The 23,891-nt window shown below is 39.8% G+C and overlaps 1 protein-coding gene across 1 annotated transcript in view; it reads right to left on the bottom strand.

Annotated features, from left to right (window-relative positions):
- Nucleotides 1-23,891, bottom strand: part of TESK2 (testis-specific kinase 2) — a 138,880-nt gene that overhangs the window by 17,094 nt on the left and 97,895 nt on the right. The window lies entirely within an intron of this gene.

Consider the following 23,891-nt stretch of genomic DNA (forward strand, 5'->3'; position numbering starts at 1 on the left):
TTCAGATCCTTGGATGAAGTAGATCAGGTTTGGCAAGGCAGAGAGAACGGCTAAAAATACGCCAAATTTCTCAAAAGGGAAACCTGTTGATCTGCTTCATCTTGTTTGATAATCCACCTTTGGAAATCTCAAAACAAAGCATAATGACGGCATTAGCATAGCACCTTAGCCTCTTCACTCTAGTTGAATTTTTCAAGGTTCACATCTGAGGTGCCCATTTGCTAAAAAGAAAGTGAACTTGCAAATTCCAAGCTATCGAGGGGCAATGAAGCTGACAGCTAATCATGTAGACAAATTTCTCTAGCTCTGAGAGTAAAAAAGGTATGACAAGGTTGTAGTCCACTTGTTTGGCACCATGACAGTGTGACATGGAAGGCTTGACTTCAGCAGCCACTCAGGTTTCCCACTGAGGGCCAGGCAGAAAAGACAGGTAAAAAGCCTGTATGTGTACTCTCTGTGGGCCAGGGTAAGCCAGGACTCTTGGTTCAGACAAACGCATGTTTACTCTGTCCCACCACGTCTCTGAAAGTCTGAGAAATCCACAGACCAAGCCACAGGGTGGAGAGCAGAGGAGAGAGGTGAGACAAGGTGAGGAATCACACTAGCTATTAGGCTCTGACTTTTCCAGACAAGATGGAAAAAAAGCACAAACCCAGGACCAGAGAGGGAAATCAAATGGAGTTTACTGTTACAACCCATTTCTCTTGCCTGCCTTCAGTGAATACTTCGGTGGGGCTGATAAGCCTCTGGGGCTCTCAGAAACCACAACTTCTCACTGTCTCAAGACCTTCGCATGTATGAGGAAAGGAAGTTTGAGATCTGCCAACAAGGAAGATTTCTAAGTTGCTACACACTCTGTGTGCCCATTAGTCGGAATATTCACTTCCCCATAAGCAACATCACATGCAGACTCAGCTGGTGTGTGCTCTGAACAAATTCCTCTGTGGGAAGCAGAGGCAAGAACAACTGTCCCCACACATTCAGCTTTCTGGGCTGGGGATAACAGCCGCTTTGCTTTCATTTTCTTCCAGACCACTCCCTTGGGAGCTCTACAAACCAACCGAAGGCATTGGCAACACATTTAAATACCTACCAGAGAGAGAAGATTTTATAATTGTTATTGTTGCTCTTTTTAACTTTCAAGTTCAGAAAACTATAATATCAGCCGATCAAATGTGTCAGAGGGACTTAATACCTCTAAGTGACTGTTTCCCAAGTTCACCTACACTAAAACCTGCTTCTCCTCCTCATGGTTTAATAAAATGTTAAGAGTTTCTGCCATTTCATTTGTGTGATACTTGATTTCATTATGGATTTTTTTCTTAAAAGGCACTGAATAGACAAATATGTGTTGGTGACTGAACAATATTACTATGTATGTAAAAAATCATAAGCCACACTCTGGAAAATTATCAAAGGAACAGGTAAGCACACACTCAGTTCACCACTCAGGAATATCAACTTATTTCTCCAAATACTTATTGAGCACTCCTCCGCTTCCTACCACCCCCATATGAGAGTAAGAACTTGTCCATTTACATCAACACTGTATCCCCGAGTGATTACAAGAGTCCCCATCCACACAGTAAATGTGGGTATATAAATACTCAGTTTATACCATAAAGATGTTCATGAAAGACACACTGGTAAACAAATAATACTAGTAACCTTTTAGCAGAAGTAAATTCTTGGGGTATAAAAGTAGATATTGAAGAGTTTGGAAAGTTTCAGAGAAAAAGTAATATCTGAGTTGGATCCTAAAAGGCTGAGAATGGCTCTTTCCATATATCCCCTATAGAGTCTGATGGTACCACTCAGACATAGACAGACACATAAACTTGTACATACAAAGAATATTCTGAAGCAGGACTAGGCAATACATACCTCTCCCTGAGGTAACATGCACTACACCCAGGACTCCTGTTTAGATTCCTGCTGATTCTAATCATAACCTCATCCAATCATAACCAGTCAGAAGAACAAGAAAAAATGGTTAACCTTTCTTAACTCTGAATTATCAAAGTTGTAATATCTATATTCAAACAAACTTATCTGTGAATAGTAGTTCAAAGGAATATTCAGTGAGGTACTAAAGAAAATATCAACTCTAAGAATTATTCCTTTGTGAAAAATCTACCCAAAAAGCCTAGAGCTAGGGCACTTACCTAAGGCAGATGAATGTGCTGCCATTCCACTAACAGACATCATTTGCTGCCACCTAACTAGAGGGGTTGTCCCGAGGAAGATCCACCCACCTCTATCCGTACACCTATAGAAATACTGAAAACCTACTATGTGAAAACACAAAACTAAGCAGGGCCAATCTCTGCCCTTAGTTCACAGTCTAGTAGAGATGACACAAAAATCAATAATTTTTTTCACCCAGGACAATGACCAGATGTGCTTTAGAAATATCATTCTAACAGTAATGTAAAAACAGTACAGAACGGTCAGGAATTGAGGCTGGGAAAAGAGTTAGGAGGCTTCTGGAATCCAAGCGAGAAGCAACAAAGGCCTGAAAAAGACTGGGAGCGAGAATAGAAAAGAGGTTAATATCTAGAGACATCTCAGAGGCAGAACCAAAGTGATCTGGTGTTTAATCAAAGGCAGGGAAAAATAAAGAGAGAGAAGATATACAAAGTATTAACATGTCTAGCACATGCTTAGCTTAGCTCAAAGTATACAACTCATTCTTTCCACTATTAATATCTTATCATTATTCCTCCCCTGGATTACTCTACTAACTTTCGAAGTACTCGTCTTCTTTTCTTTTCCTTACATCTTGAATAGAGTTAGCCCTCCTTCCAATCCATTTTCCTTAATATAACCAAGATTAACCTTCTAAATGCCAACCTTAAGCCATTCCCCTTTTAAAATTATTCACTGATGCCCTATTACTCTTAGGATAAAATCCACAATCCTTAGCATGTCATACCAAGTCTTTCACTCCTGTTTATAAGGGTCTGATCCCTGCTTACTTGTACATTTGTGCACATTGCTGGCCCCATTACCTGGAATACCTTTTCCCACTAGGCCTGGCTCATCACCCATTGAGGATTCAGTTCTATTTCCTGGAAGCCCATATGCAGGGTTGGGAGTAATAAAGACATTTTATACAAAAGGAACACCAAGTGCAGCGATTAGTAGTTATTCCTCTTTTTTTTTCTTTCCCTGCATGAAGCATAAGCAGGGGAGAAGAATGAAGTTAAACAGTGAAGCCAGGCAGTGCAATATAGTGGTGAAGCCCGCATACTGCAGAGTTAGGCTGCTTCTGATTGAATCTCACCTCTGACTAGCTGTGTGACCTGGGCTGGTTACTCTTTAACATTCATCTATAAAATGGGAATAATAATAGAACCTAACCCATAGACTTATGAAGATTCAATGAATTGATTATCTGTGAATGTGACCTTATTTGAAAATAAGGTCTTTGGCAGATGTAATCAAGTAAAGATAAGGTCCTTCTGGAGTAGGATGGATCCTTAATCTAATATCTTAACAAAAAGAGGAGAGGAGACACAGACAAACAAGGAGAATGTCAGGTTACAGTGGAGTCAAAGATCTGAGTGATGTGTCTATAAGCTAAGGAACACCAAGAGAAACCATGAAGAGGCAAGGCTCTTCTTCCTTTAGGGCCTTCAGAGAGAGCAAGACCCTGCCAACACTTTGATTTCAGACTTCAAGCTTTCAGAACTATGAGAGAATAAACTTGTATCATCATAAGCCACTCACTTTGTGGTGCTTTGTTATGGCAATCCTAGGAAACTAATACATGATTGAAACTACATTTTAGAAAGCTCATGGTGTTAACAGGAGAGAGAAGGACCTAGACGGAGGTTTAAAGGCCACTGCATCAGCCCCGATGAGAGATGACCAAACACCTGACTTATAGTGCTATTAAAGGCATGAAAAAGCAGTCTAGAGTTAGACTAAACAGAGGTAGAATCTAAAGGATTTAGCAACTGAGTGGTAGATATGAGAACTAAGGGAAAAGAGTCGAAGGCAACTCAGAGATTCCAAATAGAGGTGTTGATAGAAACAATGGGAAGAAATTCTACAATGTTACACATCAAAAGTAAGTCAGAAAGCCCATCAGAAACAAGCATCAATACCAAACAGCCAAATCAGAGGCTTGTCCAACCTCTGTTCTTTGGATGGGCCCTCTGCAGAGGAGGGCCTGGGCCCCGACCTACTTTTCACTGAAGCCCAACAATGCCATTGTGCTGGTCACTGTATGTTTTTTGGTTGGCTCCAAACACAAAGGCTAGCAGACATCCCATCCTGCTGGCTTGGTTTAAAGAAGAAAAGAAAGCTTTGTTACTGCCCTGGGTAATTCCGGGACAGGCATCCCAAGAGCGCCCTGTGGGAGGCTCATGCTCTAAAGGAGCCCCCTGTTCTCAGCCCGAGGTTCCACAGCCACCACACAAGTGCACATCCACACATCTGCCAAAGCCTGAGTTTGCCACGGTTCAGCCTCCACTCCAGGAGGTCCACTGGGACCTGTGTGACTCAAGCAGGCAGCAGTAATGAACTGAGTCAAAGAGAAAGGGAACCCAAGATGTACTTCAGAATATTTAAATGTTAAACTCTCTCTGCCTTCATATATGCTTAATTACTATGCAGAATACTCTTCTTCCCCTTCATAGCTTTGCTAATTCTTATTCATCCTTCTAAACCCAACTTGAGTCGCTTATATTGGAAAGCATTTCCTGATATCCTATCCCATCCTTTGTGCCTCTTGGGCCCCCTGTATGTATTTCTACCATTGCTTATCATATTGTACTATAACTTTGATGACAGGGACCAGATCTTTCTCAAGTTTCTAAGTCTAGTATCCAGTAAGGTAAATAATAAATCACTGAATTAATAAATGAATGATTAAGTACATTTAAATAATAGAGGCAAGTTTTAAGTTCCTTCTTTTATTAGAAGCCCTTCCATTTCTGTCATTACAGAAATGTAATGTCTAATTTAAGATCAAAAAGAGAGATGTGCTTTTAAAGGAATTTTCTGATAAATATCACGCAAAACAAACATTTAATAACGCCTACTTGAAGGCTTCTAAGATGGCACTAGTGGTAAAGAACCTGCCTGCCATTGCAGGAGACATAAGAGATGTGGATTGGGAAGATCCCCTGGAGAAGGGCATAGCAACCTGCTCCAGTATTCTTGTCTGGAGAATCCATGGACAGAAGAGCCTGGTGGGCTAAGGTCCGTGGGGTCGCAAAGAGTCGACACAACTGAAGCGACTTAGCACGCATACACTATATGGCAGATACTATGGTAGCAATAAATACAAAGCAAAATACAAAACAGCCTGTCTGGCCACTCAGTGGAAGGAAATTCTGAGGATCTTTTGATCAGTCTATCTGTAGACTCCTTAATGTGATCAGAATCACATGGACTTAAAAATATATCTAAGATCTCTTTTTGAAAATTAGAGAGGGCATTTCTTTTATCAGTAGCTGAAAAAGCCAAGTTAGAAGAGGCCATAAAGATACCACTCACTTTTTCCTCATACTTCCTGCAGACACTAAGTATAGCCCGCTCACCACTTTAAGAACGTGTTTGTTTAATGCACCTGAAGTAGTACGAGTGTTTTTCTAAGCACATAAACTACTATAAACATCAAAATGACTGTTTACCCACAAGATTCAAAAAGTATGACTAAACTTCTCCCACAGATCTTTAACTCTTACTGTAAACATCTCATAATCAAAATCAAATTTGTTTAAATAAAGTAAACATTAAAAGATAAATCTGTAAAACTAATCTTCTCAAAGAAATGAACTAAGATAACACTAAGACTATTTTATTTGCCCCATAACACTCTACTAGCAATCAATGGTCTCAGACATGATTTAAGATCAGCCTAGGTCTCCTGACTGCTCTATCCAGTCTGCTTTCCCATCCCCACACCTCCATGATATCTTCACCAGCGACATAGTTATTAAGGTCATGTTTGAAAGCTTTCTTCTATACTTCAATAAAAAAATTTTTTAATTCAAATTTTAAAAAATAAATAAAAGCATTCTTCCCTCCAACTTGCTACCCCATATCTACTACAACCTCACATTTTCCAGATTCAGACAAGAACCTCTGACATTCACCTTGTGATTGAACTCACAGTGAACAAAGCAATCTGTTAAGGAAGACAACAGACCCTGCTTCCCCCTTCACCAGATCTCAGGAGTAAGGGCTTGACAGTGGACAAAGTGAAAATGGAAACCAAAAGAGGTTTAAGTTTCTAATTAAGATGATTTATATCAAAGGAAACTACAACATGGAAACTTACATTGCCATACGTAAAATAGATAGCCAATGGAAATTTGCCGTATGGCTCAGGGAACTCAAACAGGGGCTCTGTGACAATCTAGAAGGGTGGGATGGGAGGGAGATGGGAGGGAGGTTTGGGAGAGAGGGGACATAGGTGTCCCTAAGGCTGATTCTTGTTAATGTTTGACAGAAAACCACAAAATTCTGTAAAGCAATTATCCTCCAATTAAAAAAAAAGGTGGGGGGGGGAGAGACTCTATCATCAAATGAGCCAATCATTTCTTCCACCTCTTCTGTCCATATCAACATACAACTTGGCCTATGGATAAGGAAAAAGTCAAGCAAAATTTAGAGGCAAACTATAAGCCCAAATGGTATCTTCTAGTGGCAAATGGTAGGTAGAGAGGCAAAAAGGGAGGAAAGGTTTCCAATCTGCTATGTAGAAAACAGCTTCCCAACTCAACAGTCACGCCAAGTGCAGGGAGAATTCTCCTCTAAAGGCTAAGGGTTAAATAGGTAACTAATTACCTGCAAGATCACAAAAATTCACAAAGACTAGCTGGAGTTATCAAAAGAAGGGGCGGGCAAAGAGTCAGCCAGTTTTGGTTCAACTGCAGAGAAAACAGATTTGAGGTCTGTGAACTTCCCAGGTGGCTCCGTGGTAAAGAATCCACTTGCTAATACAGGAGACACAGGTTTGATCCTTGGGTCAGGAAGATCCCCTGGAAGAGGAAATGGCAAACCACTCTAGTATTCTTGCCTGAATAACCCCGTGGACAGAGGAGCCTGGTGGGCTATAGTCCATGGGGTCACAAAGAGTCAGACATGACAGTGACTGAGCACGCATATATACGTAAGTATCTACAGCTGTAAAGAAAGAGAGAGAGCCTTTTCTTTGGTTTCAGACCATCTCAAATGTTGGAATTATGTGCCCTCTGTAATGACAGAGTAGAGAATTCCTGGGTGGTCTGGTGGTTAGGATGCCATGCTTCCACTGCAGGGGCACAGGTTCGATCCCTGGCTGGGGAACTAAGATCCTGCAAGCTACACAGGAAAAATGAGAAAGGAAATGAGAGAAATGAGATGATTAATCTTGAGTGAAGTTAAGTCTAGATTTTTTTCTATCAACATGTTCCAAATTATCTTTTCTCTATCAGTCACTGGACTCTCTGAGAAGCAGCTAATGCTAGTCTAAGGCCAACTCTCAATTCAAACAAAGCAGCAGATCAGGGATATTATATCACTCAAAGGGATTTGGGGGATGTTAAATTCTAAGAAATTTTTCTAAATAGCTAAAAGTAGAGAATGACCAAGGTGCTGAATTCTGAATACTTTTCCAAATAAATTCAGAAGGTTCTAATGCACAATTAACTTCACTTCTTGAGTTCACTGAGATTCAATGCCATTGCTAGATCAGTGTAAGCCTCAATAAAAGGGAATTGAATTAATGAACAAATTAAGCATCTCCAACCATTTATCTACATATAGAGATCCCTTCTACACTCTCCATGAATCTACTCTCATCAGCTACCTCAGTCTTTAGAGCTTAGACCAAAAAGGTCTTGTCCACAGAAGGGCTTTAAGATGCAATGATGTGTTATTCTTAAAAAGCTCAAAGGCTGAGTCTGGTCTTCCACAGCAAACAGACTATTCTGATTAAGTGTTATGTTGAAAAAAAAAAATCTCAGGTAATACATACATGGCTGAGTAGGCATTCCATCAGCATTCTGCAAATTTTCCAAATCTCAGTAAATGAAACAACCACTCACCTAGAAAATAGGCCTCATTTGATCCCTTACTATTTTTCTTATCAAAGTCGCAAGACCTTGTGTTTCTATTTCTAAAAAAGACCCTTAAAAATCTTCACAGATACCACTCCAGTTCAAGCTACCCACATTCTCTCATATAATCCGTGTTTCTCCCCACTGGTCTCCTTGTCCTCACTTTGTCCCTCTACAATCTATTCTCCACAGCAGCCAAAGTGCTATTTTTTAATGCAAATTGCATCCTACAGCTCTCTTATCTAAAATCTTTCAATTGCTTCCTGCTGTATTTAAAATAAAATTCAAAATCTTAACCATGGTCTATAAGGCTCTGTATGATCCAGCCTCTATCTCTCAAATTTTTAACATTCTTTTCTCTAATCTTCATGAATGTCTCCTTATCTTTTACGTATTCCCAGAAAAGTATTTCTAAGAAATTATGTACAGGATAAGTTAGTCAGTATCAACATAGGTACATTCTCCTTCCTGATTTCATGGATGGATCAACAATTTTTTCAAAGATTCTCATGAAAAAAACAATGCCCAAGGGTATAGAATAACAATATAATATGGTGGGATAGACCTGAAAGGCAGTCCATGCTAAACTCCACATCGTACAATTGAAGTCCTTCTATAACATCCTTGCCTAGGGGCCAAAATAACCCATATTAGCTTTGTAAAGAGAGTAAGTTAGGGAAGAGAATAATCACACTAAAAACAACAGTCCTCCTTAACTGTGGTGCCCTCTAACACTCCAAATTCCCAGCATCTAAGAATGTGGTCTTTAGCTTCCTGAGCTTAATATAAAGGCAGTAACTGAGGAGGTCCACTACTTCCTCTACCAACCCCATGTCCTTCAATTACCTGCTACTTTCTTGTTGCTGGTGGTAAACAAAACAGAACATGGTCCCAGTCCTACTGGAATTGATATATGGGAGAGGGACAATAAACAAACATCAAATAAAGAAAGAATTATATGTTATGGTATGTGCTACAACGAAAAAGGGAAGAGTACTATCAAAGAGAATAATAATCTAAGTAATGATCTAGATGCGGGGGGAACTATTAGGAAAAGCCAATATAATGAAGTGAAAATTTAAACTAAGACTTGAAAATTAGGCTAAGTAGATAAAATGAAAGAAGAGCTTTTCAGGTACTAGTTAATCTAATTCTCAGCTTCTTTTTATATAAGATAGCAACAGTAATGTCTACATCTCACAGGGTTGTCAAGTTGTCACAGGGTGAAAAAAGAAAATGCATGCTAAACTTGACATTCTAGAAATATTAGCTACTTCTTTAATGAGCATGTGTGATTTCATAATCAGAAAAAAAAGTTATTTTTTAAAAGCATTCCTGACACTGCCAAGTACAACAAATTATTGGTGAAAAATTAAAATATTTCCTCATCCTAACACTTTAGTTGACTTAAAGATTTATTGGGCAAGTAATATGTCTACTGTTTTATTTCTAAGTCCAGTATTCAGTTCTGTTCCTTCTGAGCATATCAGAAACACGTTTGACTAGCTAGTCTGGGTAGAAAAGAAATTGCCGAGTGAATTAGTTACAGAAGGAAAGGATAACTATGCAAGAGGTCTTACAATTGAACAATTTAAGAAGCCATTTAGAAATTATTCCATTCATGAGGCAAGAATTCTACACATTCGTACAGGTACTAAAAATCACTGGAAGATTTTCTCAATTTCATTTTTTTGATGACATAAAATGTTTACTGTTTGCTTCCTTTCCTCCCTATTCAATCATTCAGCCAATACCTATAAAAGTATCTTCTAAACCTGGGATTTCTTTGGAAGGAATGATGCTAAAGCTGAAACTCCAGTACTTTGGCCACCTCATGCAAAGAGTTGACTCATTGGAAAAGACTTTGACGCTGGGAGGGATTGGGAACAGGAGAAGAAGGGGACAATCGAGGATGAGATGGCTGGATGGCGTCACTGACTCGATGGACGCAAGTCTGAGTGAACTCTGGGAGTTGGTGATGGACAGGGAGGCCTGGCGTGCTGCGATTCATGGGGTCGCAAAGAGTCGGACACGACTGAGCGACTGAACTGAACTGAAATATGAGGTACTGTTGGGAGATTAGGAGTATACAGATGAATGAGACACTATGTTTGCCATTATATAATAACCAGCAAGTGATTTTACAAAGCACTTTCACAGTTACCTCATTTGAACCTTGCAAGATCTTGAAACATTCCTGTCATCCTTTTCTACTGAATAAAGAAACCAAGCCCAGAGAATTTAACTAACTTGCCTTTGGCTATTCAATGGATCTGAGATAGGGATCTGAACCCAAGTCTTTTGACCCTGAAGTCTGGGTTCCTCCTTTACTCTAGGAGCTTACACTGCTGCAAGGAAACTAAAGCAAAAATAACTTTAATGCATGGTGAAATGTGTAATAAGAGAGGTACCAAAAAAAAAAAAAACCTGTAAAAGATCAATGAGGGAAACATTTCGACTACCTAAGGGAGAGGTAGGGAGGTGTAGCAATGGTAAGGAAACAATCAGGAAAGGTTTTATGCAGAAATAAGTGGCCTTTGAGCCAAGTCTTGAAGAGGGGGAAGATTTCCATAGGATAAAGGAAAAGAGTATTCTGGGTTGAAGAAATAATACGAATAAGGAGGCAGGAAAACACACACTGCATTTAGTAAACACATAAAGCCCAGTTTGCCTGAATTATAGATACTTGTTAAAGAGGAAGAGAACTACAAGAAAACAGGTAGGATGATGCTAGAGCAGAAAGGACTGGATACCAGGCTAAGAGTTTATTTTGAGTTCCATGTTTTAACCCTAGCTGTGTACTAGATAACCTATGGTGCCCTATTAATTTATTTTCAAATACAGATGCCTGGGTCTCACCCAAGACTTTAACTCAATAGGCCCTGTGTGAGGTCTCGGCATCTGTACTTTGTAAAAAACTCCTAAGCGATTCTAATAAGCCACTGCTGCTGCTGCTGCTGCTGCTGCTGCTGCTGCTGCTGCTGCTGCTGTTGCTGCTGCTGCTGCTGCTGCTGCTAAGTCGCTTCAGTCGTGTCCGACTCTGTGCAACCCCATAGACGGGGGCCCACTGTCTCTGGGATTCTCCAGGCAAGAACACTGGAGTGGGTTGCCATTTCCTTCTCCAATGCATGAAAGCGAAAAGCGAAAGTGAAGTCGCTCAGTCATGCCCGACTCTTAGCGACCCCATGGACTGCAGTCTACCAGGCTCCTCGGTCCATGGGATTTTCCAGGCAAGAGTACTGGAGTGGGGTGCCATTGAAGGTTAAAAACTGTGATTTCCAATGAGGAAATCACAAAATACTTTTGAGCCAGAAAATGCCACTGATTTTTTATTCACTCAATCAATAAATATGATAAGCAGTTATCATTGTCAGGCACTACGAAGGAACCAATGGAGGCCAATGGAAACAAAACAGACCCTGACCTCAAAAAATTTATAATCTACATACAAAGTCAGTTCAGTTCAGTCGCACAGTCATGTCTGACTCTTTGCAACCCCACAACTGGAGCACGCCAGACTTCTCTATCACCACCTCCCAGAGTTTGCTCAAACTCATGTCCATCAAGTCAGTGATGCCATCCAACCATCTCATTTTCTGTCGCCCCCTTCTCCTCCTGCTCTCAATCTTTCCCAGCATCAGAGTCTTTTCTAAGTTCTTTTCAGTTCTTCACATTCGGTGGCCAAAGTATTGGAGTTTCAGCTTCAGCACTGTCCTTCTAACGACTATTCAGGACTCATTTCCTCTAAGATTGACCAGTTTGATCTCCTTGCAATCCAAGGGACTTGGAAGAGTCTTCTCCAATACCAAAGTTCAAAAGCATTAATTCTTCAGTGCTCAGCTTCCTTTGGGCTTCCCTGATACCTCAGTTGGTAAAGAATCCGTCTGCAATGTGGGAGATCTGGGTTCAACCCCTGGGTTGGGAAGATCCCCTGGAGAAGGGAAAGGCTACCCATTCCAGTATTCTGGCCTGGAGAATTCCATGGACTGTATATAGTCCATGGGGTCGCAAAGAGTCGAGCATGACTGAGCGACTTTCACTCATAGCCATCTTTATGGTCCAGTTCTCACATCCATACATGACTACTGGAAAAACCATAGCTTTGACTAGATGGACTTTTGTTGGCAAAATAATATCTCTGCTTTTTAATGTGCTATCTAGGTTGGTCATAGCTTTTCTTCCAAGGAGCAAGCGTCTTTTAATTTCACAGCTGCAGTCACCATCTGCAGTGATTTTGGAGCCCCAAAAAATAAACTCTGTCACTGTTTCCATTGTTTCCCCATCTATTTGCCATGAAGTGATGAGACCTGATGCCATGATCTTCGTTTTTTGAATGTTTTGAATTTTAAGTCAGCTTTTTCATTCTTCTTTTTCACTTTCATCAAGAGGCTCTTTACTTCCTCTTCGCTTTCTCCATAAGGGTGGTGTCATCTGTGTATCTGAGGTTATTGATATTTCTCCTGGCAATCTTGATTCCAGCTTGTGCTTCATCCAGCCGAGCATTTCGCGTGACATACTCTGCACAGAAGTTAAATAAGCAGGGTGACAATATATAGCCTGACCTACTCCCTTCCCAATTTGGAACCAGTCTGTTGTTCCATATCCGGTTCTAACTGCTGCTTCTTAACCTGCATACAGATTTCTCAGGAGGCAGGTAAGGTGGTCTGGTATTTCCATCTCTTTAAGAATTTTCCACAGTTTGCTATGACCCACACAGTCAAAGGCTGTGGCATAGTCAATGAAGCAGAAGTAGATGGTTTTCTGGAATTCTCTTGCTTTTTCTATGATCCAATGGATGTTGGCAATTTGATCTCTGATTCCTCTGCTTTTTCTAAATACAGCTTGAACATCTGGAAGTTCTTGGTTCACATACTATTGAAGCCTAGCTTGGAGAATTTTGAGCATTACTTTGCTAGCATGTAAGATTACTTTGCTACATACACAAGCAAAGAGTAAATTAAAGTCAATGATAAATACTATGGTATTATGGAAGCATATAGGAGAGATGTCTAACTAATCTTGGGAGATTAGAAAAGACTTCCCAGAGAAAGTTACATCTAAGCTGAGTCCTAAAGGTTAAATAGGATTTGGCCAGGCCAATGAGAGACAGAAAGATTGTGTTCTAGGCAGAGGAAGAGCTGGGGCAGGGACCCAAAGGTGGCAAAGGTCACATCTCATTCGTGGAACTGAAGGAGAAAGAGGTTCAGTACAGCTGCAGTATACAACTGAGACAAGAACCAACAGATCAGAGAAGAACAAGCAGTGAGGACACAGAGATGATGAGGACCAGGATTAGATATTTTGACTTTACTCTGAGGATCCAAAAAAGGGTTTATGAAAGGAAAAACAAAATTAGCTTTGCATTAAACATTGTGGTGTTGGCATAAAGACAGACATATAGACTAATGGAATAGAATAGAAAGCCCAGAAATAAACCCTCATATATATCAAAGGGAAAAGGACAGTCTCTGCAACAAATGAGAAATGCAAGTCAAAACCACAGTGAGTTATCACCTCACACCCATTAGAACGCAACTATTCAAAAAAAGAAAGAAAGAAAACAGTAAGCTTTGACAAGGATGTAGAGAAATTAGAACCTTTGTGCACTATTTGTAGGATTGTAAGATGGTACAATAACTATGGAAAACAATATGCTGGTTCCTAAAAAAGTTAAAAATAGAACTATTATATCATTTAGCAACTCTGCTTCTTGGTATACATCAAAAAAAAAATTGAAAATGGGGTCTCTGAGAGACATATGCACACCTTTATTCAAAGCAGTATTGTTCACAATAGTCAACAGGTGGAAGCAACCCAAATTTCCACAGATGAATGAATAGGTAAGTAAAATATAGTATGTATATACTTGTGATGGAATATTATTCAGACTTAAAAAGGATGGAAATCCTGTCACATGTTACAACATGGGTGAACCTTTAGGACATTAAGCTAAGAAAATGAGCTAGTCAAAGAAAGACAACTACTGAGTGATTCCACTTTTTTTAGGTACCTAAGTAATCAAAATCATTGAAACAGAAAATAGAACAGTGGTTATCAGGAACTGGAGGAAGAGGGAAATAGGGAGTTGTTTAATAGTATAGAATTTCAATTCTGCAAGACGAAAAAGATCCAAAAACCTGTTGCACAACAATATAAACATATTTAACTCCAATACTTTGGCCACCTCATGTGAAGAGCTGACTCACTGGAAAAGATGATGCTGGGAGGGATTGGGGGCAGGAGGAGAAGGGGACGACAGAGGATTAGATGGCTGGATGGCATCACCGACTCGATGGACATGAGTTTGAGTGAACTCCGGGAGTTGGTGATGGACAGGGAGGCCTGGTGTGCTGTGATTCATGGGGTTGCAGAGTCGGACACGACTGAGCAACTGAACCGAACTGAATACTAACTACTGAATTGTAGACTTAAAAATTGCTCATATTGTTAAAAAATAGATTTGTATTTTAACAGGAACTCTGGCTGGCAATATGGACAATATGGATGCAAGGCAAGGAACAAGACTGAGAGGGAGACTAATTTAGAAGGTTGTGGCAAAAGATAATGATAGCAGAAGGAACTTGCCTGAGGTGAATGGATTCAAGATAGAAAGGAGGCAAAAATGGTCAGGACATGATGATTGATGAGATGTAAAAAATGAGAGAGGTCAAGGAGGAAGGGAAAGAGAAGTAGTTTTAGAAAAGCTAAGCATTATACTAATATTTTTACAAGTTATTAATTAATTTAATAAACGTTATTAAGGAGCTACTTGTGCCAAGTCCTTCAGAAGGCTTTAGACAATTGTTCTGCCACCTTCACAGAGCAGCTTCTCCTCTTGGAAGTTCATCTAAACTAGCCCTTGACACAAACTGTCTCCTTAATAATTATTTGTTGAAAAGGATATAGACACAAGCAATTACTATGAGAAGGTCAAGTGTATTAAAATGAGCATGTTGAGGAAAGAAAAGCTTATGATTCATTTTGGAAATCATTGATCTAAGAACCTACTATATAAGCAAGCAACAGTGACTGTGATAACAAGAGAAGACCAACATAAACAGCAAGGAAACACAAAGTAGAGTGATTAGGTATCAAGTGTAAGAAGGCTGAAATGCCCTGAAGTAGTAAGAATATGTGAGAGGTACATCCTCCCACCATTGTCCTATTTGCTACAGAATCCAAAGTAGGAGAAGCTCTTGAGTCAACACAGATCCAACTCTGATGAATGATAGCACCTATCAAATTAAGAAAAACATACTTGTCAAAATTTCTGTTAGAAACAGGTTTAGCCTAAACTCACAAGGGGCTCTATGAATTCAAATGCCACACTAGTTTCACAGTCATGGAGAGGATTAAAAGAAAGATTAGCTAGAAGTCTCCTGAAACATTTTGTAAATTCTCTGTCCTATCACTATCAACCACTGAAAAGATTCGTCAGTTGCTCAAAACAACCCTGAAAGAGGCAGATGTCTGTGGGTAACAGCTTAATGGCTGGAAGTTCAAGTGTTGGGAAGCAGTGTCCACTCATTCATCTATTTATCCATTCACCCAACAAATATTTATTGCATGCCAGTTACGTGAGATTCAACAGTGAACAAAATAGCCAGGATCAAGGAGCTTAAAGATGAGTAAATGGAATTATAGTCAGGTAGAACTTGACTCAATCCCAGCTCCACTACTTAGCTAAGAGATCTCAGGTAAATTAACTTCTTTTTGAGCCTCAGATTTCTCACCTGTAAAATGGGAAAATACCACATATTCCATGGGATTGTATGCTAATGTATCCCCTCCACCCCAAAGGAGAGGCTTATAGGACCTGGGACACTTATAAGAAGAACAGCTTAATGTTCTTCAGAACAGCTTAATGTTCTTCTTATGAGAAGAATAACAGAAATAATAGTAACAGAAAATAAATTATTTTTCTTATAATAAGAAAAATAGCTTAATGATTTTCATTATTATCACTCAGAAAGTAATACAAGCAGTTGAAAAACACCTCCTTCTAAATCAATAAAATGTTTTCTAGTGAAAAAGCTGATAAACAGGATCTGTACAAGGAAGGTATCTTTCAGAGCACTCCTTGAAATCCTGATGCTTTATGAAGTTATCTCCACTTCGATGTTCAGTAAATATCACAAACTCAATCTGTTCAAAATTGGCCTCTGGATTATTTTCCATCTTGTACCTCCTGAAGTCTTCCCATCTCCATTAACAGAAACTCTATCTTTCCGATGTTCAGGCCCAAAACTTCAGTTATCCTTGAATTATTTCATCTTCTCACTTCCCTCACCCACTGCATCAGGAAAGTTTGTTTTCTCTACTTTCAAAATAGATCTAAAATCACAAGGTTCACTGCTACCACTCTGGTCCAAGTCACCATTCAGTTCAGTTCAGTTCAGTTCAGTCGCTGAGTCGTGTCCGACTCTTTGCGACCCCATGAATCGCAGCACACCAGGCCTCCCTGTCCATCACCATCTCCCAGAGTTCACTCAGACTCAGGTCTATCAAGTCAGTGATGCCATCCAGCCATCTCATCCTCTGTCGTCCCCTTCTCCTCCTGCCCCCAATCCCTTCCAGCATCAGAGTCTTTTGCAATGAGTCAACTCTTCGCATGAGGTGGCCAAAGTACTGGAGCTTCAGCTTTAGCATCATTCCTTCCAAAGAAATCCCAGGGTTGGTCTCCTTCAGAATGGACTGGTTGGATCTCCTTGCAGTCCAAGGGACTCTCAAGAGTCTTCTCCAACACCACAGTTCAAAAGCATCAATTCTTCGGCACTCAGCCTTCCTCACAGTCCAACTCTCACATCCATACATGACCACTGGAAAAACCATAGCCTTGACTAGACAGACCTTAGTCGGCAAAGTAATGTCTCTGCTTTTGAATATACTATCTGGGTTGGTCATCACTTTTCTTCCAAGGAGTAAGCGTCTTTTAATTTCATGGCTGCAGTCACCATCTGCAGTGATTTTGGAGCCATTACCTCTCACCTTTTTTGCATAGTCTTTATTTATTGCATGGACTCTGTTGCAATAGTCTCTCTTTAAACTAGTCTTTCTGCTTTCACCTTTGCCTCCTTTTCAGTCTATTCACCACACAGTTGCCAGGGTGATCCTGTTAAAAGGTAAGTCATATCATGTCGTAATTCTACTCAAAAACCTCCTAAGACTTCTCAATTCATCCTGAGTAAAAGAGGAAACTCTTACAATGGTCTATAAGGCACTTTGCGGGCTCTGGCCCATGTTTCTTCTCTGACTTCCGTCTACTACGATCCTTTTTCTTCCTACTTCCTTTTTCTTCCTGCAGCCACATCACCATCTTCAGAGTTCTTTGACCACACCCAGCACCAGGCATTTCTCCCTCCATATCTTTACACTTGCTGTTTCCACTGCCTAGAACACTCTTCCCCCAGATATTCACATAACTAGTTCCATTACCTCCTTAATTTTTATCTCTTCTGTGATATCTTCTCTATCCACACATTCAAAATTGTAAACCCCAGAGCACATAACATCATATATACAATTTGTTTCTTGTTTAGTCTAACTCCTCTCCCACCCCTGATGATTACAATGTAATTTCCATGAGGGCAGAGATCATCATTTGTTCATTATTATATTCTACAGTCTTCCCGTAGCTTAAATGGTAAAGAATCTGCCTGCAATGCAGGAGACCTGGGTTTGATCCCTGGGTCAGAAAGATTCCCTGGAGAAGGAAATGGCAACCCACTCCAGTATTCTTGCCTCGGAAACCCCATGCACAGAGGAGCCTGGCAGGCTATAGTCCACGGGGTCTCAAAGAGTTGGACACGACTGAGCAACTAACACTACACTATATTCCCAGTACCTGGAATAGTGAAAGACACATAGTGGGAGCCAGTAAATTTGTTTCTTTAATGAGATAGAGGCATGCTAGCAAATCAGGGGGAAACTTCTTTAAGAAAAAAGTAAATTAAATGAACTCTTCTATTATTTGTAGGTTAGGCTGCCAACCTCAAATTCTTGTTTCTCAAATGTCTTAGGGAGTTACTAAAAATAAGGGCAGAAAACATGTACCACAATTTATTTAGAGATTTTTAAAGTTACTAAATGACCAAACCAAAAGTTAAATAAAAGCTACATTTTTTTCAGAAGTAAAGAAGATGCCAACATGTATTCATAGGAATGCTTTAGCTATTTTTACATGTATAAATGGAATGAACTTCTAATTGTGAAAGGACTTAGATGTAACATTTCACACTATTTTTGATTGCTGGCTCTTTCCACTGGAGTTAATGCAGCTTCTACATGTACTATGGACCCAGTCACACAAGGTATCATTATACAGACCCTATTTAAGAGACTGACCTTCACTAGAGAACTTGGAATTTGACATAACTTGGAAAGTGGAAGGGAGAAGAGAGACAAGGGCATCCCAGGTCCCGGAAGGCATATCTAAGGCCGGCACGTGTAGAAGATAGCAAAGTGACCCACCTAACTAAAGGGAGCAATTTGAATTTTGAAATCCGATTAGAGAAAGTCTAGAATACTAAACAGAAGTTTTTAAACAGAAGCATCACATTATCAAAGTATGCTTAATGAAGATTACTTATGTAGTAACATATCAAACTGAAACAAAGGCAGACCAGGGACAAGAAAAGCAGCCACATGCTTGAAAGATAGAGGGCATGGCTATGCTGCCAAAGTTAACTCAAGGCAGGCACCAGACAACTTTGCATTTGGCTCAAGGTAAGTTAGACCAGGAGAATACTCTGTACTGGGTCACACAAAAATAAGAAAAGCAGTAGGCAAAACCAATGGCAATATCACAGCACACCAAGAAACTGGAATCAGGGTCTGGTTGCTCGTTTTTATAAATAATGCATGAGTTTGGTTACTGAACCCACAGAGTTTCCTTTCATTGTAAGCTCTCTGATTATATAAGGCTTCTTAGAGGTCTGACAGAAACCGACTCAGAAACAACACATATCAACCCACATAAACAAGGAAATTTCCAAAGTAACTCTTTTTTAATAAAGAAGGTGGGGAAGGGGGTAGAAATGGTGAGTGAGAAGAGGATGAGGGCTTTGTGAATTAAAAATTCTCTTCAGCCACTTGCAGGGCTAAACACTCCCTCATGAGTGAAGAGCATTTCTTTCAGTACCAAGTATCTGACTGGCTGAGGTGACTTTGCTGTAAAGAGGCCAAGCAATTGCTCTGTTTATAGCTGCCATGCCGTGTTCAGTTGCTTCAGTCGTGTCGACTGCAACATCACAGACTGTAGCCTACCAGGCTCCTCTGTCCAGGGGACTCTCCAGGCAAGAATACTGAAATGGGCTGCCATTCCAGAGGATCTTCCCAACCCAGGGATTCAATCTACATCTCCTTCACTGCAGGCAGATTCTTTATCACTGAGCCACCAGGGAAGCCCCCTTTTTATAGCTAAAGGGCTCTTACAGCCACAGTGGAAAAAAGAAGCTTTTCCATGGCAGAAATGGCAAGAAAGACCCCAAAACGTCCTACCAATTCTTTTGCTGACTCCCTTGACCAGAGTATTGTCACTTGAGGCCCCTACCTCACAAACCTTATACTCCCTTCATCCACCAAATTCCCAATCTTCTAGGCACTAAAACGTTCTATACAAAGAGGTCCCCCCCAGAAAAGAAGTTCCCCGAACTGTTTGATATGAGGATATTTCCCTCCTTGTGCTTAACAAAGTAAAAAACGAAAAATATCCCCAAACAAAAACAAACCATAAAAACCATTATGAGATGACATGTAATCTGTCTGTAAGCATCTCTCTCTCTCTTTCTTTGACATCCCTCCTACCTGAATATGGAATAGAAAACAGCATGTAAGTTGGTGGCAGCTACTTTTTGATTATGAATGAGAGCCAACCTTAGGATGAAGCTGACAATGTAAGCACAGAACAAAGAAATGGGGAGAGGTGGGGGGTCTCTGGATAACATCTATTTAGCTGCTGAATTCAACCAAGCTCTAACCTAATAAGCTGCTAGAATTTCAGTTTATATGAGTCCTTTTGTTGTTTAAGGCCATTTAACTATTTTGTTTCTTGCACCCGAATACATTATAATATATCCAATAACCAGAAAACAGCTTTGCCAAATAACAGAAAATATACAAAGTTAATAAAAAATGAATTCTACAAATACTACATGTGTTACACATACAAGAACCTGTGCTCAGGACTATGGGGAATACATAAGTAAATCAAGGACGGCATGTTGCAATGAAAAGAGTATCGACTTTGAGGTCAGATGAACCTAAATCCACATCCTACTTTGAGGAAGTCACTTAATTTCTCAAGCCTTAGTTGTCTCATCTATAAAATAGAAGAAACAGAACTACAGAACTGTGAGAACTATAGCTAATATATAAAGCACCAAGCATAGCACTCAGCCCACAGTGGGTGCTTAATAACTAGTAGTTATGATTTTTAAAATGAGAGCAAGTCTTTACCCTCAAGTAGGGTAGAAAAGACAAACAATTCTAATGTGCTAACTGGCGTGTTTATAGGGTATGAGATATTGCAACAAAGGTCCCGATTCTTCACCCCTTACTGAATCAACGTTCTTTGACACAAAGAACTTTGCAGTATGCTCCCAGTGTGGATTCAGGCATGTGATTTGCTTTGTCCAATCAGATATTAGCCAACCAAACTGGAACATAAGCAGAGTCATGAAAAACACTTGTACAAATGTGCTGGCATACTCTTGCTATTCTGGTATCATCTTAAGAAGGACAAGTCCAAGTTAGCCCACCAGTCCCAGAAGACAATGAGAAACAGCTGAAGCAAAGTGCCCACACAAAGCTCACCCTACAGCAGACCACCAGCAGACCTGCAGATAGATGACTGAGCAAGAGAGAGAGCAGCAAAACTGCCCAACTGGGCCCCTGGGCCCAGTTCAGCTTAGCAGAGCCTCCAGAGGTATGAGAAATAAATGTTTATTGTTGCATGGTTTTGTGGTTGAATAGTACGTAGCAATAGCTAACTGACCATACGGTTATATTTCTGTCTTTAAAAACCAAAGATTTCCACCTCCTTGATACTCATGACTAAATGAAAGACAAGGTTAGGTCGTCTGAGTCAAAGACATACTTTGGGATTCTTAATTCAACTCATTAAACTCGAAAGTGCCTGATGTTCCATCAAACTGCTTTCTCTTTAACAAATACTAATTTGTTAAAAAATTAGAAGTCTCAAAAGGCAGGCTGGCGGCCCGGCGGAGGGACGGAGGGGTGGGGGGGGGACGGGTGGGAAAAAAAAAAAAAATAGAAGTCTATGCTTACTATAAGCAGTTAAAAAAAACACTCGTAAATGTCTGACTGTTTCAAGTTCAATTAATGTTTACAATTACAATGAACACTTGTAGAAGCGGCTGAGGCCCAGAAAAGTCTGTATCACCATTGTATGTGAGAAATATTCTTCTTAATAATATCAATACTTTATAGGCATCAATAAGAGCTGTGCTTCTCTACTGTAATTATTGACAAACTATTTTGAGAGAAATAAGGAATGGTGCTCACGTTACTATGGAGGACAGGCATTCCACCAATCAAGAAACATTTACTAAATATCATCCAAGCTCTAAGCAGTGTGCTTGATGTAATTAGTAATTTTCTTTATGATCCTTAGTGAAACCAAGAGCTGTGCTGTCAAGTCAAATTATTAGGCCATTAAACCAGGAATCTATGCCATGAAGGCCTTTATTGAGCCCCTTATGAAAACAAGCAAGAACATTTGGATATTTGGGCTTCATGACCTGTGGCCTATTAATATCATAATAAGATTATTAATATGATAAGTTGTATCAATATCTCATTCATTATACAGAAATACACTCACAAAGCACTTATTGTATCTTGCATATGACTATAAACAAGCTACTAAGCAACAGAAAATATTATTTAAGTGCAACATGGCCAAAAGAATGTTGCACTACAATCATCCATTTCTGCCCTTTCTACTACATCTACTTTCAAATTTGAAGCATGGTCACAGGTTTTAAAGCATATTCTTATTTGTCAGTAAAACCAACACACAAGCTCTTCCAGTGAACTTACATTTCAGAAAACAATGATATAAACAGGGAGTGCAACAAATACTTTTACAAGTGTTTATCATTAGTGTCAGCTCTGGTGGATAGAAGGCTTGAGAGGAGACAGTTTTGTCTTTGAGGAATATATATACTCACTTCTGAGAAAAGAAATACACAGAAAATATTTCTTGATCCAGGATGCTGGTTATGGGTGTGTTCATTTGTGAAAACCTAGTGAGATACACATTTTCCATATGTGTGCTTTTCTTTATACTTTGTAAAAGGTTTTAAAAGTTTAATGACATAAACAGCAGTACAGAATTAAGTACTAAATGAAAACTACTGACAATTCGAGGAGTTCAGGAGGGACTGGTCACTGTTAATGCTATAATAGTTAAAATGTATTAAGCAATTACTGTATGCCTCCTACTGTGTTAAATAAGCATTTTACATCCGCATAGTATTCAGTGTGGTCATAATCTTACCAATAGCATTTGCCACAACTACGTAATTATTTCTTCCTCCTTGAAACCCTTTCCTTTCCATTACAGGCCAACACACTCCTGGTGTTCTTCCTATTTCCCTAGCTACTCCTTAATCTGCCTTTCCCACCAGACTTTAAAAATGCAAGTACTTTAACACTCAGCTATAGTCCTCTTCTCTATCTGGACTCCTTGGGATAGGCACTACTATTATTATTCCTGTCTCACAGATGAAAACACTGTAGCACAGGGAGATTCAATCATTAGATTCAATTAGTTATTAGGGAATCCAGAAATACTAAGACATATGGCAATCAACACTACAGAGCCCATACTCTTCACTGCCTCACTAACCCACTTTCTTTGGCCTTCCATACAAGAAGCAGGACATAGCTATACACATTCCACATTCTGGTGTTCTCAGTAATTGAGAAAAAAGACACTGAGTGAGGCACATGGGACCCTCCTTGATAATATATTAAGGATTAATTCCAGGTACCAAGCCAGTAGGAAACTAATGCTCTTGCAAATTCTGTTGAACAATTTTCCTTCTTAAATTCTTCACTTTTTATTCTGGTGCTTCTCAAAGAGAAATGTGAAATCATTCTAGAAGATAGAATCTGAAGAGTTTTCAAGAATACCTAGGAGCCTTATGAAGACCTACTAAACCTAGAGTATTCTAGGAATCCAAATTTCTAAGAAGCGACCCAAGCAAATTATGAAGCTGGTAACCTAGTACCTGAATTTGGGAAGCATTTGTTTGAGAGGGGATTCCCTGGTCCTCAGAGGCTAAGTAGTGACCACTACATATTTACCTGCCTAGAAGAGACTGAAAATGAAATGAGAATAGAGATGTAAACTCTACAAGGAGTACTTTCCTCCAGTCAGGAAACTAGAGCAACAACAGTGGAATTTTAGATCAGGACCCCACACATTTCTTAATAGTCTGGGAATTTGTTGTCATGATACAGCATGCAGCCAAGTGACATCATCCCTTAGTTTAGGAGGGGGTCATCCAGGCAGCAACAACCAATATAATATTTGAGCACTCATTCCCAGTTCAGTTCAGTTCAGTCGCTCAGTGTCCGACTCTTTGCGATCCCATGAACCGCAGCACGCCAGGCCTCCTTGACTCATTCCCAGAGTACTCACCAAGTGCTATCAGGGAATCTAAGAGTATTAAGAGATATGGCAAACTGTCCCAAGGCTACAGAAGAAAGCTTTGTTAACAATGCCCCTTTTGCATAAACATAAATGAATACATATTTTGCATACGTATGCGAGTAACAATTAGAGTGGAACCATAAATGCTGAAA

Source organism: Capra hircus, chromosome 3 (genome assembly GCF_001704415.2).
Source record: "Capra hircus breed San Clemente chromosome 3, ASM170441v1, whole genome shotgun sequence".
Classification (NCBI taxonomy): Eukaryota; Metazoa; Chordata; class Mammalia; order Artiodactyla; family Bovidae; genus Capra; species Capra hircus.